The 15,507-nt window shown below is 34.5% G+C and overlaps 1 protein-coding gene across 2 annotated transcripts in view; it reads left to right on the plus strand.

Moving 5' to 3' along the window:
* Nucleotides 1-315: 315 nt before the first annotated feature.
* The window catches only part of TANK (TRAF family member associated NFKB activator), a 91,419-nt gene continuing 76,227 nt past the window's right edge, over nucleotides 316-15,507 (plus strand). Inside the window, exon 1 of one of the 2 annotated variants that reach the window (XM_019805128.2) lies at nucleotides 316-452. The gene's annotated coding sequence lies outside the window, so the exon portion shown is untranslated. Of the gene's footprint in view, nucleotides 556-15,507 lie in introns of both variants that reach the window. The other variant, XM_019805126.2, reaches the window with a different exon arrangement.

A 15,507-nucleotide genomic window follows, 5' to 3' on the forward strand; every position in this document is an offset into this window, starting at 1 on the left:
AAAAAAAAAAAAGTGCCTAATAAAAGCTGGAAAAAAAAGCCATTTTTTCAAACAGTCTTTAACATTTTCTTACATGAAAATGTGCTTAATCCAAAAATATTTTTTTGTTTACAATTTCTGGACTTTTGTTAAAATGCCCTAGCTAGTCAAGAAAAGTATCTTTGATTCAAAAGGAAGTCAGAGCTGTAGTCACGGGTGGTTTACAGAACATTTTCTGGTAGTCTTTGCTTCATTTCAATATCTTGCCACGATTGGCTGTTGAAAGCTACAAATAAGGAAGTCTTCAATTTAGGGGATTTCTCAGTGGAAGTTCCCAGTTCAACACAAGAGAGAGCTCAGGACCGTTTGGGCAGCATTGCTAGAGCCTGCAGATAAAGCTTCCAGACTCTGCAACTGGCCACGTCTTTCAAGAGTGCCAGTCTATGAAGGAGGACTTACAAGCTGGAGAAGAGGTAACCAAAACTTTAGTTGTTCCTACCAATTCTCAACCTAGCAAGGTGGCCTGGATGTCTTAGACTGAAGCGTTGCAGATTTGTTCTACTCTTCTTCTGCAAAGTGAGTAATGTATGACATGATTCAATAATGTCTTTGTATTTATTGTCATGATTGGAAATTTGGCCTTTAAAAGATGGGGTCCCTAACCAAGACTAAAGAAAATTTTTAAATACTGTGATCTTTTTACGGTCTTCTCAACTTTTAAGATCCAATTTGTGTCTCTCCTTGAAATGATATTTTTAAGTTTATATCTGGAATATATAAGCCTTCTCCAATGAGTGGTTTTTATAACATAATGTAATACTTAAAAGATATGTATTTGGCATAATTAAGTTGTGTATCACTTACTAGGTTGAACGATAAACTAATCCTATATATATTTGTACTTTTGGGGGACCAAATTTTTAAAGATCAATTCTGGCCTGATTCAGTCCCTTCAAAAATTAACTCAAGGTTAGTACTTTTTCACCTCTTAAGAAATACATGTAAATGAGTATTTTTTACAGTAAAACATTAACCTTATAGACAACATTACATTTCCTATCTTAGAACATTTAAGCTTTCACCATAGTAGTAATCCAGTCTTATTGGTACCAACTGGCCTTTATTGTCAAAATCAAAAATGAATATTGAAGATTATGTAGTATTTTCTTAGGAATAATCCTAAGAAAAGTTGATAGTTTGAAAAGATTAAACAGCAAAATCATTACCAACACTAAGAGCTGCTGTTTACTGAATGTCTGCTGGAGAAAAACAGTCACAGGATCTTCCAGCTATGTAAGTGGTGGAGCCAGGGCTCACACCTGAATTCATATTACTCCTTTTTTTTTTTTAATGACTCTCTGTTACCACTGCTCTGCCCTCTTACAATATTGAAATTATATTTTGAGATGTCTTTTCCAAAGTGCAGAGTGATGGGGGGAAAAGGAAGATGACTTGGCCAAGGTCGCAGAGCAGGCAAGTCATTCATAGAAGCTTAGAAGTCATTCCAAGGTTTCGCTTCTGCTCGATCTCCCACCCCATTCTTCTCATTCCTTCCAGGATGCACTTCCACCCATGCACAGGTGCACACATTAGTTACTTCCATGCAGTGGGGGACATGGGGCTGTATACTAGGTCCGACCTGACTGAGGTTCCTGCAAGCAGCTAGTTAGGGCCCCAAAGCAACATCCAGACAATGAAAAAGATGGCCAATGGAAAATATTGGAACAATTTGTTAAATTCTGCCCCAAAAGTCCTGGTTGGAATTTCATGGAACTTACGCACTAATTAGAGGGAAATGATCATGCTTATGGTAGAGAAACTTCCTGTCTGCACACATTTTTTCTCTCCATGTATTAAGGCTCCAGGAAACACCATAGGTTCTTTATTTATTATAAAATATATTCCAATATATTTCATCTTCTTTGTGTATAGGGTTGGGATGCTATTTGGATATGGACATTCTTTCCACTGTTTTTTCTAACAAATTACTGCTAGCATTTAGAAAAGTTCTTGATTTCATGTTTTTATCTTGTATCCAGCTATTATATTGATCCTCTATTTGCTCCAAATTACTTTAGGTAATTCACATGTGATGCCTAGTTCAGAAAAATGTAATTTTTTCTCCTCTTTTTTTTTCTTCTCACCAAAACTTCTAGAACAATGTTTAATAACAGAGGACATAGCAGCTAACCTTGTCTTGTTCTGATCTCAGTGGGAATTTCCCTAGTGGTTAACATTAAGAATGATGATGGCTGTTGGTTTGAGATAAATATATTTATCATAAAAACCAAATAACTACCAAATCTACTCCTCACTCTATTTTACTAAAGGTATATCAAGCCTTCATGTTAACCTATATTCAATGTCTTTTTGGTATTATTAGAGATAACTGTAAGATTTTTTTCTACTTTAAGGCATATAGTGCTCTGCTGTTACACAATGCAGTAATTTCCTTATTTAAAAATTCTGTGTTATCAAAAATCATGCCTCCATAATAAAGGTATCTTTATAATTATAAAGTATATTTAGTTATTGCTCTAGTTAAAATAATAAATTAGTTGATCAAAATGAACCAAACCAAACCTACACATTTCCTCATTCTCTCTTTAACCCACATGCTCAGATGCCTCCTTTCTATTATTTTGGCTTCACAATTCAGTTCACAACTCAAATTAACAGAAAAGAATGAAAACAATGTGGCACAGCCAGGAAACCCTATCCAGGCAGAGCAACCAGATATTCAAACAAAGCGGCTGTTCCTACGCTTTGTGCAAAAAAGCTTTCTCCCTTTGATGACTGTGCTAGCTGCCAGCCACAGTTTTGTTATAACCAACAATGGTATGCAAAATGTGGGTCCAAATTAAATACTATTACACCAATTTATATTAAGAATATGAATGCTAAAAAAATCTGTAATTTGTTGAGAACTTTTGCTTTCATTGTTACAAGTGAAATTCATTTGTATTTATTTTTTGATAAAAACACCGAAGTTTTCCATGTTCTAAAAAAGTTTAATGAGAGTTATCTGCTCCTTGAAATGTTTAAAGAGCAAATCTTCACACTGTTTGTCCTTGATACCCACTTTTCGAAGTAATTCTTTCAAAGCTTTCCAATATTTTCTATTGTAATTGATCTAGTTGGATTTAATGTTATTTTTTCACACAGTTTAGGTAGCTTATAAATTATCCTTTTCATCAAATTTTTCAAAGGTATTAGCACACCCAGTATTCTCTTGTACTTTTTTATCATCTCCAAAACTATATAACTACAACCTTTTTCACTACTAGTTTTGTTCATTAATGTTTTTGCTCTCTTTTTTTTTCCTGATTGGACATGTCAAAGAATTTATCCCTTGGATTAATCATTTTATGATTAGCTCTTTTTAAAATAGTTTTTGCTTTCATTTCTATCAGTATTTTCTCTTTTTTTTTTTTTGAGATTTATTTATTTATTTAAGAGGGCAGAGGGAGAGGGAGAGAGAGAATCTTAAGCAGACTCCCCACTGAGTGGGGAGCCTGATGTGGGGCTTGATCTCTGGACCCTGAGATCATGACCTGAGCCAAAATTAAGAGTTGGAAGCTTAACCAACTGAGCCACCCAGGCACCCCTACCTTTATTAGTGTTTTCTTAATGTCTCTTATTAGACTACAGTATTTTACTTTTTCTTTTTTCAATTTTTGAGTTAAATGCTTAGTTCATTTATTTTTATTCTTTATTCTTTTATTTTTTTTTAAGATTTTATTTATTTATTCAACAGAGATAGAGACAGCCAGCGAGAGAGGGAACACAAGCAGGGGGAGTGGGAGAGGAAGAAGCAGGCTCATAGCGGAAGAGCCTGATGTGGGGCTCAATCCCATAACGCCAGGATCACGCCCTGAGCCAAAGGCAGACGCTTAACCGCTGTGCCACCCAGGCGCCCCTATTCTTTATTCTTTTATTCTTTATTTAAAGCTAAGAATTTTCTGAGCACCATTTTAACCACATCTTACAACTTTTGATAGGCCACTTTCACGTCATCATTATTTTATGTTTTTATTGTAGCTTTATTTCCTCTTTGATCCAAGAGTTATTTAGGACAACCATGTTTTTTTCAGTTAATAGGCTTTGTTTGTTTAGAACAGTTTTAGATTTAGAGAAAAATTGAGCAAACACAACAGAGAGTTTCCATATACCACCCTGCCTCACCTCATCACATAGTTTTCCCTATTATTAACATCTTATGTTAGGATGGTACATGTGTTACAATTAAGGAAACGGTATTGAATAAAAACCAGTATGTTTTTACTAACTCAGTCCATAGTTTAACCAATTTTCTTATTTCTTTCCCTTTTTAAACAACTGAGGTAAAATTCACATAAAATAAAATTAAACATGATAAAGTGAACAATTCAGTAGCATTTATTCCATTCATAGTGTTGTGCAACCACCACCTCTATACTGTGTCAAAACACCTGTATCACCCCAAAAGGAAACCCTGTGTCCGTTAAGCAGGTGCTCTGCGTTTCTTGCTCCCCTCAACCCCCGGCAACTGCCAATCTGTCTTTTGTCTTTATGGATGTACCTGTTCTGGATATTTCCTATAAGTGAAATCATACAATATGTGACTTTTTCTGACTGGTTTCTTTCACTTAACATAATATTTTCAAGATTCATCCATGTTGTAGGCTATATCCATATATTCCTTTCATGGCCAAATAATATTCTGTTATATGTATATACAACAATTTGTTTATCCATTCATCTATTGTTGAGTAGGATAGTTGGGCTATTTTCACTTTATGGCTCTTGTAAATAGTTTTGCTATGACCATGTATTTATACGTATTTGTTTGAATACCTGTTTTCAATTCTTCTTGGGAATAAACCAAGCAGTGGAATAGTGCGTCACATGGTAATTCTGTTTGATGTCTTAAGGAAGAACCAAATAGTTTTCCACAGTTGTCAAACCATTTTACATGCCCACCAGAAATGTATGAGAGTTCTGATTTCTCCACATTCTTGCCAACTCTTGTTATTCTCCATTGTTGCTGTCATTATTATTATTATTATTATTGCTATCTTAGTTTATGTGAAGTGGTACCTCATTGTGATTTTGATTAACATTTCCCTAATGACTAATGATGTCGAGCATCTTTTCATGTGCCTGTTGGCTATGTGTATAGTCTCCTTGGAGAAATGTCTGTAAGTCCTTTATCCGTTTTTGAGTTAGGTCGTTTGTCATTTTGCTGATGAGCTTTATGAGTTCGTTATATAGTCTGGATTCTTAGAGTCTTATCAAATATATGATTTACAAATATCCTCTCCCATTCTGTAGATTGTCTTTTGATAATATCTTTGATGTCTTTCAATGTCCAATTTTTTTGTTAATTTTTGTGAAGTCAAATTTATTTTTTTCTTGTACATTATTTGGTAGCATATCTAAGAATCTATTGCCAACTTCGAGGTCATAATGACTTACCTCTAAGTTTTTATCTAAGAGTTTTACAGTTTTAGCTGTTACACTTAGATCTATTTTGAGTTAATTTTTATATATACTGTGAGGAAAAGTGTCCAATTCATTCTTTTGATTACAGCTGTAAGTTGTCCTAACATCATTTGTTAAAGAGACTATTCTTTCTCCATTGAATAGTCTTGGTGCCCATGTCAAAAATCAATTCACCAAATATGTATGGGTTTATTCTTCACTCTCAATTCTAGTCCATTGATCATATGTCTATCCTTACGCTAGTGGCACACTGTTTTGGTTACTGGAGCTTTGTAGTAAGTTTTGAAATTAGAAAGTATGAGTCCTCCAACTTTGTTTTTCTTTTTCAGTATTCTCTTGGCTACTCAGGCCCCTTGTAGTTCCATCTGAATTTAAGGATCAGTTTCTACATATCTGACAAAAGAAAGGGGGGGGCATTGGAATTTTGATATAGATTACCTTAAATCTGTAGACGATTTTGAGAAATATTGTCATCTTAACAATATTAGCTCTTTCAATCCAAGAACTCACAATGTCTTTCCATTTATTTAGATCTTTCTTCATTTCTTTCAGCAATGTTTTGTAGTTTTCAATGTGCAAGTGTTTTATCTCTTTGGTTAAATTTATTCTTAGATATCTTATTTTGGGGATGCTATTATAAATGGAATTATTTTCTTAATTTCCTTTTTGGATTGTTTATTGATGATGAATAGAAACACAACTGATTTTTGCTCTTGTATCCTACAATTTTGCTAAACTCATTTATTAGCTCTACTAGCTCCTTATGGATTCTTTGGGATATTCTATATATAAGATAATGTCATCTGCAAATAGAAATATTTTTACTCATGGCACACCTGGCTGGCTTACTTGGTAGAGCATGCAACTCTTGATCTTGGAGTTGTGAGTTTGGGACCCATGTTGGGTGTAGAGATTACTTAAAAATACAACCTTAAAAAAAAAGAAATATATATATATTTTAAATAAGGATAAATCACACTTGCATGATGCATAATCTATTTAATATGCTGTTGGATTTGGTTTGCTAGCATTTTGTGGAATTTTAAATCTTTATTCATAAAGAATACTGGTTTTTAGTTCTCTTTTTTTCTGGAGTTTTTGTCTGGCTTTGCTATCACAGTAATGTTGGCTTCATAAAATGAGTTAGGAAGTATTCCCTCCACCTCTATTTTTTTGAGTTTGAGAAGGATTGGTGTTAATTCTTTTTTAAGTGTCTGGTAGAATTCTCCAGTGAAGCCATCTGGTTCTGTACTTTTCTTTGTTGGGAGGTTTCTGATTACTGATTCAATCTCTTTATTTGTTATAGGTCTGTTTCTTCTGATTTAGTTTTCATTGTGTGTTTCTAGGTATTTCTACATCTTAGATTATCTTATTTGTTGGTTTATAATTCATAGTAGTCTCTTGTAATCCCTGTTATTTCTGTTTGATTGGTAACAATGTCCCCACTTTCATTTCTGATTTTAGTTGTTTATTATTCTCTTCCTTTTTTCTTATAAGTCTAGAAAAGTTTTGTCAATTTTGTAGATTTTCTGAAAGAACCAACTTAGACTTCGTTGATTCNCGTTGATTTTTTTTTTTTTTTTTTTTGGTCTATTTCATTTATCTCTGCTCTAATCTTTATTATTTCCTTCCTTCTGCTAGCTTTGGGTTTAGCTTGCTCTTCTTTTTCTAGTTCCTTGAAGTGTAAATTTAGGTTATTGATTTCAGAGCTTTCTTATTTTCTAATGTAGATGTTAATTACTATTAATTTCTCTCTGAGCACTGCTTTCACTCATCCCATAAGGTTTGGTATGGTATAATTTTGTTTTCATTAATCTCTAAGTAAATCTAATTTCCCTTGTGATTTCCTCTTCTGATCAGTTGTTTAAAAATGTGTTGCTTAATTTGCACATATTTGAATTTTCCAGTTTTCCTTCTGTTATTGCTGTCTAGCTTCATTTCATTTTGGTTGGAAAAGATACTTTGTATGACTTAAGTCTTTTTATATATATTGAGACTTTTTAGTGGCCTACCATTTGTTTAGCCTGGAGAAGCTTCCATATCTACTCAAGAAGAATGTGTATTTTGCTGTTGTTGCGTGGAATGGTCTATATATGTCTGTTAGGTCTAGTTGATTTACACTATCATTCAAGTCCTCTCTCTTTCTTGATCTTCTATTTTTCTACCCATTATTAAAAGTGGTGTAGTAAATTCTCCAACTGTTTTTGTAGTACTGTCTAATTCTCCTTTCAATTCTATCAGTATTTGCTTTATATATTTGGGAGATCTATTGTTTGATGTGTAAATGTGTATAATTGTTATATCTTTTTTATTAGTGACTCTTTTGCCAATATATAATGTCTTTCTTTGTCTCTTATAACAGTTTTTTACTTAAAAGATATTTTGTGTTAATATAACTATCCCATGTTTCTTTCAGTTACTGTATGCATGGAAAATCTTTTTTCCATCATTTTACTTTCAACTTAGTTGTGTTTTTGGGTCTAAAGTAAGTCTCTTGTAGTAAGACTATAGTTTGATCATGTTATATTATCCATTCTGCTAAGTTTTGCCTTTTGATTAGAGAGGTTAATTCATTTATATTTAAAGAAATTACTGATAAGGAAGGATTTACTTCTGCCATTTTGCAATTTGATTTCTGTATGCCTTATACAATTTTTCTGTTCCTCATTTCTCACATTAGTGCCTTCTTTTGTGTTTAATTGATCCTTTGCTTTGTACCATTTTATTCCCTTCTCATTATATACATATATATATATATTAGATATTGTTTTAGTACTTACTGTGGGGATTACAATTAGCAATGTAAATTTATAACTATCCAATTTGAATTAATACCGACTTAGCTACAATAATATACAAAAGCTTTACTCCTATACAGCTTAGCTCCTCCCTTATGTTGTTGTAATCACAGACTTTATCTTTATACATCATGTACCCATTAATATAGTTTTATAATTTTTAAAGCATTTGTCTCTTAAATCATAGGAAATAAAAAGAGGAGTTACAAACCAAAAATACAATTAGGCTTGTTTTCATGTTCATTAATGTAATTGTCTTTGTCAAATTTTTTCTTTGTAATGCTTTGAATTATTGTCTAGTAGCCTATTATTTGAGCCTAAAGGACTCCCTTTATCATTTCTCATAGGATAAGTAAGTCTACTGGCACTGAACTCCCTCAGCTTTTGATTATCTCAGAGCATCTTAATTTTTCCTTCATTTTTGAAGAACAGTTTTACCAGATCGATAATTGACATCTATTTTTTTAGCACTTTATTTTTTTTTTTTAAGATTTTATTTATTTATTCGACAGAGATAGAGATAGCCAGCAAGAGAGGGAACACAAGCAGGGGGAGTGGGAGAGGAAGAAGCAGGCTCACAGCGGAGGGAGCCTGATGTGGGGCTCGATCCCATAATGCCGGGATCATGCCCTGAGCCGAAGGCAGACGCCTAACCGCTGTGCCACCCAGGCGCCCCTTTTTTAGCACTTTAAATACGTCATCCCACTGACTCCTGAACTCCATGATTTCAAAACAAAATTGGTTGTTAATCTCACTGAGGATCTCTTGTATATAATGAGTCACCTTGCTCTTACCACTTTCAGGATTGTTTCATTTGTGGCTCTCAACAGTTTGATTATAATGTACTTCAGTATAGATTTCTTGGAGTTTATTTTACTGGAGCTCATTGAGTATAACATTTAGAATTTGACCAGAGAGAAAATGAGGAGACTCATTAGGAGGCTAGTACGATACGTAAGAATTAATGGTGGCTTGAACAAGGGGGGACAGAGAATGGCACTGAAGACAGTGTGTAACAATGAGGACAGAAAGTATATGCATGCAAGAAATGTTGCAGAGGAGTACTCATATGAGTTACCTCATGGGTGACTGATTAAATGTCAGGAAGAAAGAGTTTTATATCTTTGTTATATGGGGAATGTCAAAAATAAACATAAATAAACATATAATTTTGAATTTTAATTGTAGTTACTTACCTTCACTTTATAAAAAAAAACCTAAAATAATGTATGTCTAATTATCATAGTTAGAATGACATCCTATCTATCCTTTCTTTATTTCTACAAGTAGAAGATAAGAAAAATAGTAAATTAGAACTTTTCACTTCCTGCCACCTCTCTTCCATCCACTTGAGTTTTTGTTGCTATGAACAGGAATTTTAAAATACATTATTATTAAATTATTTATTTATACCTGTACCTTATATCTTCACAATTACCTTTAATACCTTCATTATATTTGCTGCAAATTTTCACTTAATCCAATAGTTATTTCCAACATTTACAAATATTTCTTTTATCTCAGAATTTTACCTTTCCTCTTTTAAAAAAAAATTTGATTCCCTTCTTGAGTAACTGAAGTGTATCTTCAACTATTTCAGGAAATGGGTGGTATATTTCTGAACCTTGAGGGATCAAAGAATATCTTTGTTTTCATTTCCTATGTGAATAATAACTTGGGTGGGTATAGACTTTGTAAGTTAAAACTTTCCCATGTAACTGTAGATGTTATTCTAATCAGTTTCTGAAGTTTAATGTTGAAGGTAGTCTATTTTTCTTTCTTTGCAAGTAATTTATTATTTTCTTCCTGTATTCTTATTGAATTATTTCCATACCTTACATACAGGAAAACTTTCCTTACCCTCTCAAGCCTGGACTCCAGTGTGTTTTCAAAGTACCCTATACTGACCCCTATTGTAATATTGTAATACCACATTGTGCAATAATTGCCTGCTTCTCCTATGTATGTTACCCACAGCAGACACTAAGTTCTTTTAAAGTAGGACTGTGTCTTGGTCATCTTTGTATCCCTAACTTTTAGCACACAGCAAGCACTCACAAAATATTTGCTGAATGAATAAATAAATAAATTGATAAATCATTTCATATCAAAATTTTTATCAGGATATGTCAAAGTGTTTGGTCTCTTTTCACTAATACATTTTAAAACTTATTGAGTCCTTTTCATCTCCAATTGCTTTGGATATATCTTCTGATATATCTTTGGTTGCTATTTCTGTTCTATTTACTCTGATCTCTTCTTCAGGAAGAAGTTGGAGCACTTTCTTTCCACTATCCCATTTCATGGTTTTCTTCTATTTGTCCTTTCCATTGACATTTGAGAGCATTTTTCAGGCTTTTATTCTAATCATTAATTTAATATTCCGCAGTATTGATTCCATCCTTGATTATGTTCAAACAATATTTTAATTTTGCCATTGTATGTTTTATGTCCTTATAGCCTTAACTTATCCAACTTCATTTTTATTTCTCCCTGCCTCCTAACTAGGTCCTTCCTTTTCTTTCTTTTTTTTTTTTTTTAAAGAGTTTATTTATTTATTCAACAGAGAGAGAGACAGCCAGCGAGAGAGGGAACACAAGCAGGGGGAGTGGGAGAGGAAGAAGCAGGCTCATAGCAGAGGAGCCTGATGTGGGGCTCGATCCCATAACGCCGGGATCACGCCCTGAGCCGAAGGCAGACGCCCAACCGCTGTGCCACCCAGGCGCCCCAGGTCCTTCCTTTTCTTACTCAATCTAATATCTTGTCTAATATGACATCTTTTTTTTCACAGAAAATGCAAAGCAGATTTTTCCCATTTACTTATGCTTCTGATAAACCATTTTCTGAAGTTTTCATTTTCTCTGCATTTTGAGAACTCTGTTTTCTTCCTTTATGCAACATAATCTTTCCAAAGGGTGCTTTGTCCTGTATTTTCTCATTCCAGGCACTCTGTAGCCCTTACTAAGCAGATGTATGGATTTTCCTTGGTTCTTCTCATTATCTGCCTGATTTCTATTAGTTCCTCAGCACGGGATATGGAGCTGAGAGACAAGAAGACATGCACAGGTCACACGGACGTCTTGGTCCTGAAGCTGACATTTATTAATTTTGTCACTATAGGTATTGACCTGGTGTGAGACCCCTTACCCTTATTGCCTAGCTATTTTAGTATGAAGAGGAGAATTCCTGGTTAATCAGAAACAATCATTGGTCTTTTCCTTGATAGGAACCATATACGAAAAATCAAAGTCTTAGAGATAGTCAAACGCACAGCTCTGTCTGCTCATCCGCTTTCCTTATTAACTTCACATATCTTTAAATATAGAGCATCACATTTATCCACTTCCATTGGGATCGTGTTGGTATTCTCCAAACAATAGCTCCAAAAATGATAATAGAGAGAAGTACTAAGGAGGGACGTTGGGGCAAGGAGGTGTCAAATACTATGTGCAGGTCACACATAGTAGTGGGGTTACTGCCCAATTCACTAGCAGGTGCCATGAGGCAGATCATTTTTTTTTTTTTTACTGTTCTTCAGGCCAGCAGATTTCCTCATTCTCAAGCAACAAAGGTTATGTCCATTTCAGCCCCACAGTTCCTGGAAATGATTGGAAATCCTGTCAAATTCTGTCACTAGGATGCTTGTCGAAAGGATTACAGCTACTCTATTGATGCTTTTTTTCTGACTTAGAAAAAGGCACTCCTTTGGGGAAGACTCAAGCCCCAGAGGGCAAAGCTTGGCAAGTGACCACTGCTGTCAGCTGGGTGCTCTGTATAGGGCAGAGCCTGCTCAGCCATGAATTCTTCCTTTCAATGCTATTACGAGTTCTCATATTTTTCTGATTCTTTATTAGGCATTTAATTTAGAGTCTGAGACACAAACAGCTAGTCCAGATGTCATCCTAAATCGGAAGTCAACCAGATTCTATTAATAGTGAAACTTCACGTCAAAGACTTGACGGAGATCATTGATGCATACCTGACATTCCAAGTTGTAGTAAGTGTTTATGCTGGCAGCTTTCCTTATCCCTAGATTTATATTCAGAGTGCTCAGTAAAATATTAAGCAGTTTTGAAAATAGAACCTAAAATATTTTTAATGAGCCTGCAGTTCTCATTTTCATCCCATTCTACCCCATAGTGCTGCTTGCTAACCTAAGGTATATAAATATAATATGAGTAGAGGAAAATTGAAGTGAAATTATGTCATTCTTTTAAAGGACTAATCCTCAAATAAATGTCTCAACTCAATTCCTAAACTTGATAAAACATACTGTATGTCAGTTCTAAAAAATTCATCATCGTTATAGAAAAAGGAAAATGTTTGACATTATCTTAGCCTAAAATTCATCTCTGTACCCCAGCATTCATTCATGTTTCACACACTGGTGAAATATGCAGCCATTTCATTTTATGACTACAACATCATGGGATTTAAAAGACAGAAATATATATATTTAAGAAATGTGTATGTTTAATTTTTTTATTCCTTATTCAAAGCTCTTAACACCTCCACATTCAAAATGCTTATGTATTTAGTTTTAGATTCTGGGTGTATTATTAAATTCCACTGTTTCAAATAGAAATTATCAAAGGAGCTCTTTCAATTTGCTCAAAAGTTGGGTGAGTTTGACTTCATTAAAATAAAAAAAATTCTGCTCTACAAAAGACACTGTCAAGAGAATGAAAAGACAAACCACAGATTGGAAGAAAATATTTGCAAAAGATACATCTGATAAAGGACCGTTAGACAAAATACACAAAACTCTTAAAGTTCAACAAGAAATCAAAGAACACAAATTTAAATGGGCCAAAGACCTTAACGGATATCTCACCAGAAAATATATATAGATAGATGGCAAATAACCATATGAAAAGATGTTCCACATCATATGTCATCTGGGAAGTGAAAACTAAACAATGAGATATACTACATGCCTGTTAGAATGGCCAAAATCTAGAATACTGACAACATCAAATGCTGGAGCAACAGGAACTCTCACTCATTGCTGGCAGGCATATAAAATGGTACAGTCACTTTAGGAAGATAATTTGACAGCTTCTTTCAAAGCTAAACATATAAATATATATACGATCCAACCATCCCACTCCTTGGTGTTTACCCGAAGGAGATGAAAGCTTATGTCCACACAAAAGCCTACACACTAATGTTATAGCAGCTCTATTTATAATCGCCAAAAATTGGAAGCAACCAAGATGTCCCTCAGTAGGTTAATGGGTCAATAAACTGTGGTACATCCAGACAATGGAATATTATTCAGTGCTAAAAAGAAATAAACTACCAACCCATGAAAAGATATGGAGGAAACTGAAATGTACATTACTAAGTGAAAGAAGTCAATCTGAAAAGGCTACATACTTTCTGATACCAACCATATGACATTCTGGAAAAGGCAAAACTATGGAGACAGTAAAAAGATGAGTGGTTAACAGGGACTGGGGGTGGGAAGGAAGAATAGGTGGAGCACAGAGGATTTTCAGGCCAGTGAAACTACTCTAGTATAGTATGATTCTATAATGATGGATACATATTATTGTATATCTGTCCAGGATGAACCCTAAAGCAAATTATGGACTCTGGAAGACAATGTTATGTTTATGTAGATTCATCAGTTGTGACAAATGTACTACTCTGGTGGAAGATGTTGATAATGGAAGAGATTTCTTCATAAGTTTGGATAGGAAGTATATGGGAAATCTCTATACATCCCACTCAATTTTGCTGTAAACCTAAAACTGCTATAAAAAATTCTTTTTAAAAAAGTGCTTTACTATCATATTTAACTCGATTACTTATTATAAGAAACTGTTCAACTGATCACAATGTTATATATGAGAAGTTTCTGTTTAAACATTTTTTGCAGTATGTTTTGGTTTTGACTTTTGAAAGTAAGCCCAATATTAAAGAGAAAAAATACAATCCCAGGAGGAGCAAGACGCTGGGCTCCCCTGAGAAGATAGTAGCTTCTAAGTTACATGGAACTATATGACCAGAAAAAAGGGAGCTCAAGAATTCCAGAGCTAGGCTTGAATCTTTCAGGATGAAGAAAGAATCTTTGACTGAAGACTTAATCAGGCATGGGTTGGCAAGATCACCTAGAAAGAAAGTTTGTCAAGTCTATGGATATAAAGCTATGTTCTAGAGCAGGCTGTGCCTGATAAGAACATACAGTATTCACGGCTATTTTAATCCAGGCTATCAAACTATTATTTCAATGTCCTTAGTATGCTTGTGCTTGGCGATGAGGTCTTTTTCAAACACTATCAACCCATGCCAGATATGTGCAAAAGTGGCAAGATTTTAAAAAATATTTTTTAGTGAAATAAATAAAATAGCTCATTACTATGGAAGCTTCTGAAAGTGCTACATGCATTCAGCCAGATGCAATCATGCTCCAGTCAACGTGGAAAGTCCTAGACTTCAATGCCCTCAGGAGGACTCCACATGTGCTGTGGATTTGACCGTTCTGTTTTCGTGAGAGGAATCCGAGGGAAAATTGTGGTGGCAAGGAGCCAGCCTGACATGAGTGACTCTGGACAATATCTTTCATTTGAAGAGCATTCTAAAATTTACCATGTGTCTCTGCTTTCATTATTGGATTGATCCTCACAATCATCCATCCAGTGAAGTAGGTTATCACTGTCTCCATTTGCCAGATAAAAAAATTAAGGTTCATTAGGTTAAGCAACTTGCCCGAGCCAGGAAGTATAAGAACTAAAACTGAGAGTTCAAGCACTTCTAGAGGTATCTGTTTAAAATTTCTATCTTGGAGAATATTCAAGGACTGGTAGGAAATGGAATAATGGGGAAGTCTTAAGTCATGAGAATTTTCTGTGAAGGTCTACTTGTATCTAGCAACCATTCAACTTTAGCAAGTATATTTAGTGAAAAGTATTACAAATGGGGAAAAAACCAAGTGGGGGCGTGTGTGTGTGTGTGTGTGTGTGTGTGTGTGTGTGGTGGTTCTCAATGTGGACTTTAATCACCTTAATCACATTCACAGGAGGATCCGACAAAAATGCAGGAGTTGCTCTGAACTCTAAGATCTCTAGGGGTGAACTGGTAAATCTACATCTTTAACAAGCGTCTGAGATGAGTCTTGCCTACGCTAACTCCCATACAGGGTGATGTTAGACCTGGCTATTTTCTGTTTAGGAAAAAATCTCCCCAAGGCCCTCAGGTGACCTTTAACCTTGACATTGTTGACTTTCCACGGACGTACTTT

Source organism: Ailuropoda melanoleuca, chromosome 2 (genome assembly GCF_002007445.2).
Source record: "Ailuropoda melanoleuca isolate Jingjing chromosome 2, ASM200744v2, whole genome shotgun sequence".
NCBI lineage: Eukaryota > Metazoa > Chordata > Mammalia > Carnivora > Ursidae > Ailuropoda > Ailuropoda melanoleuca.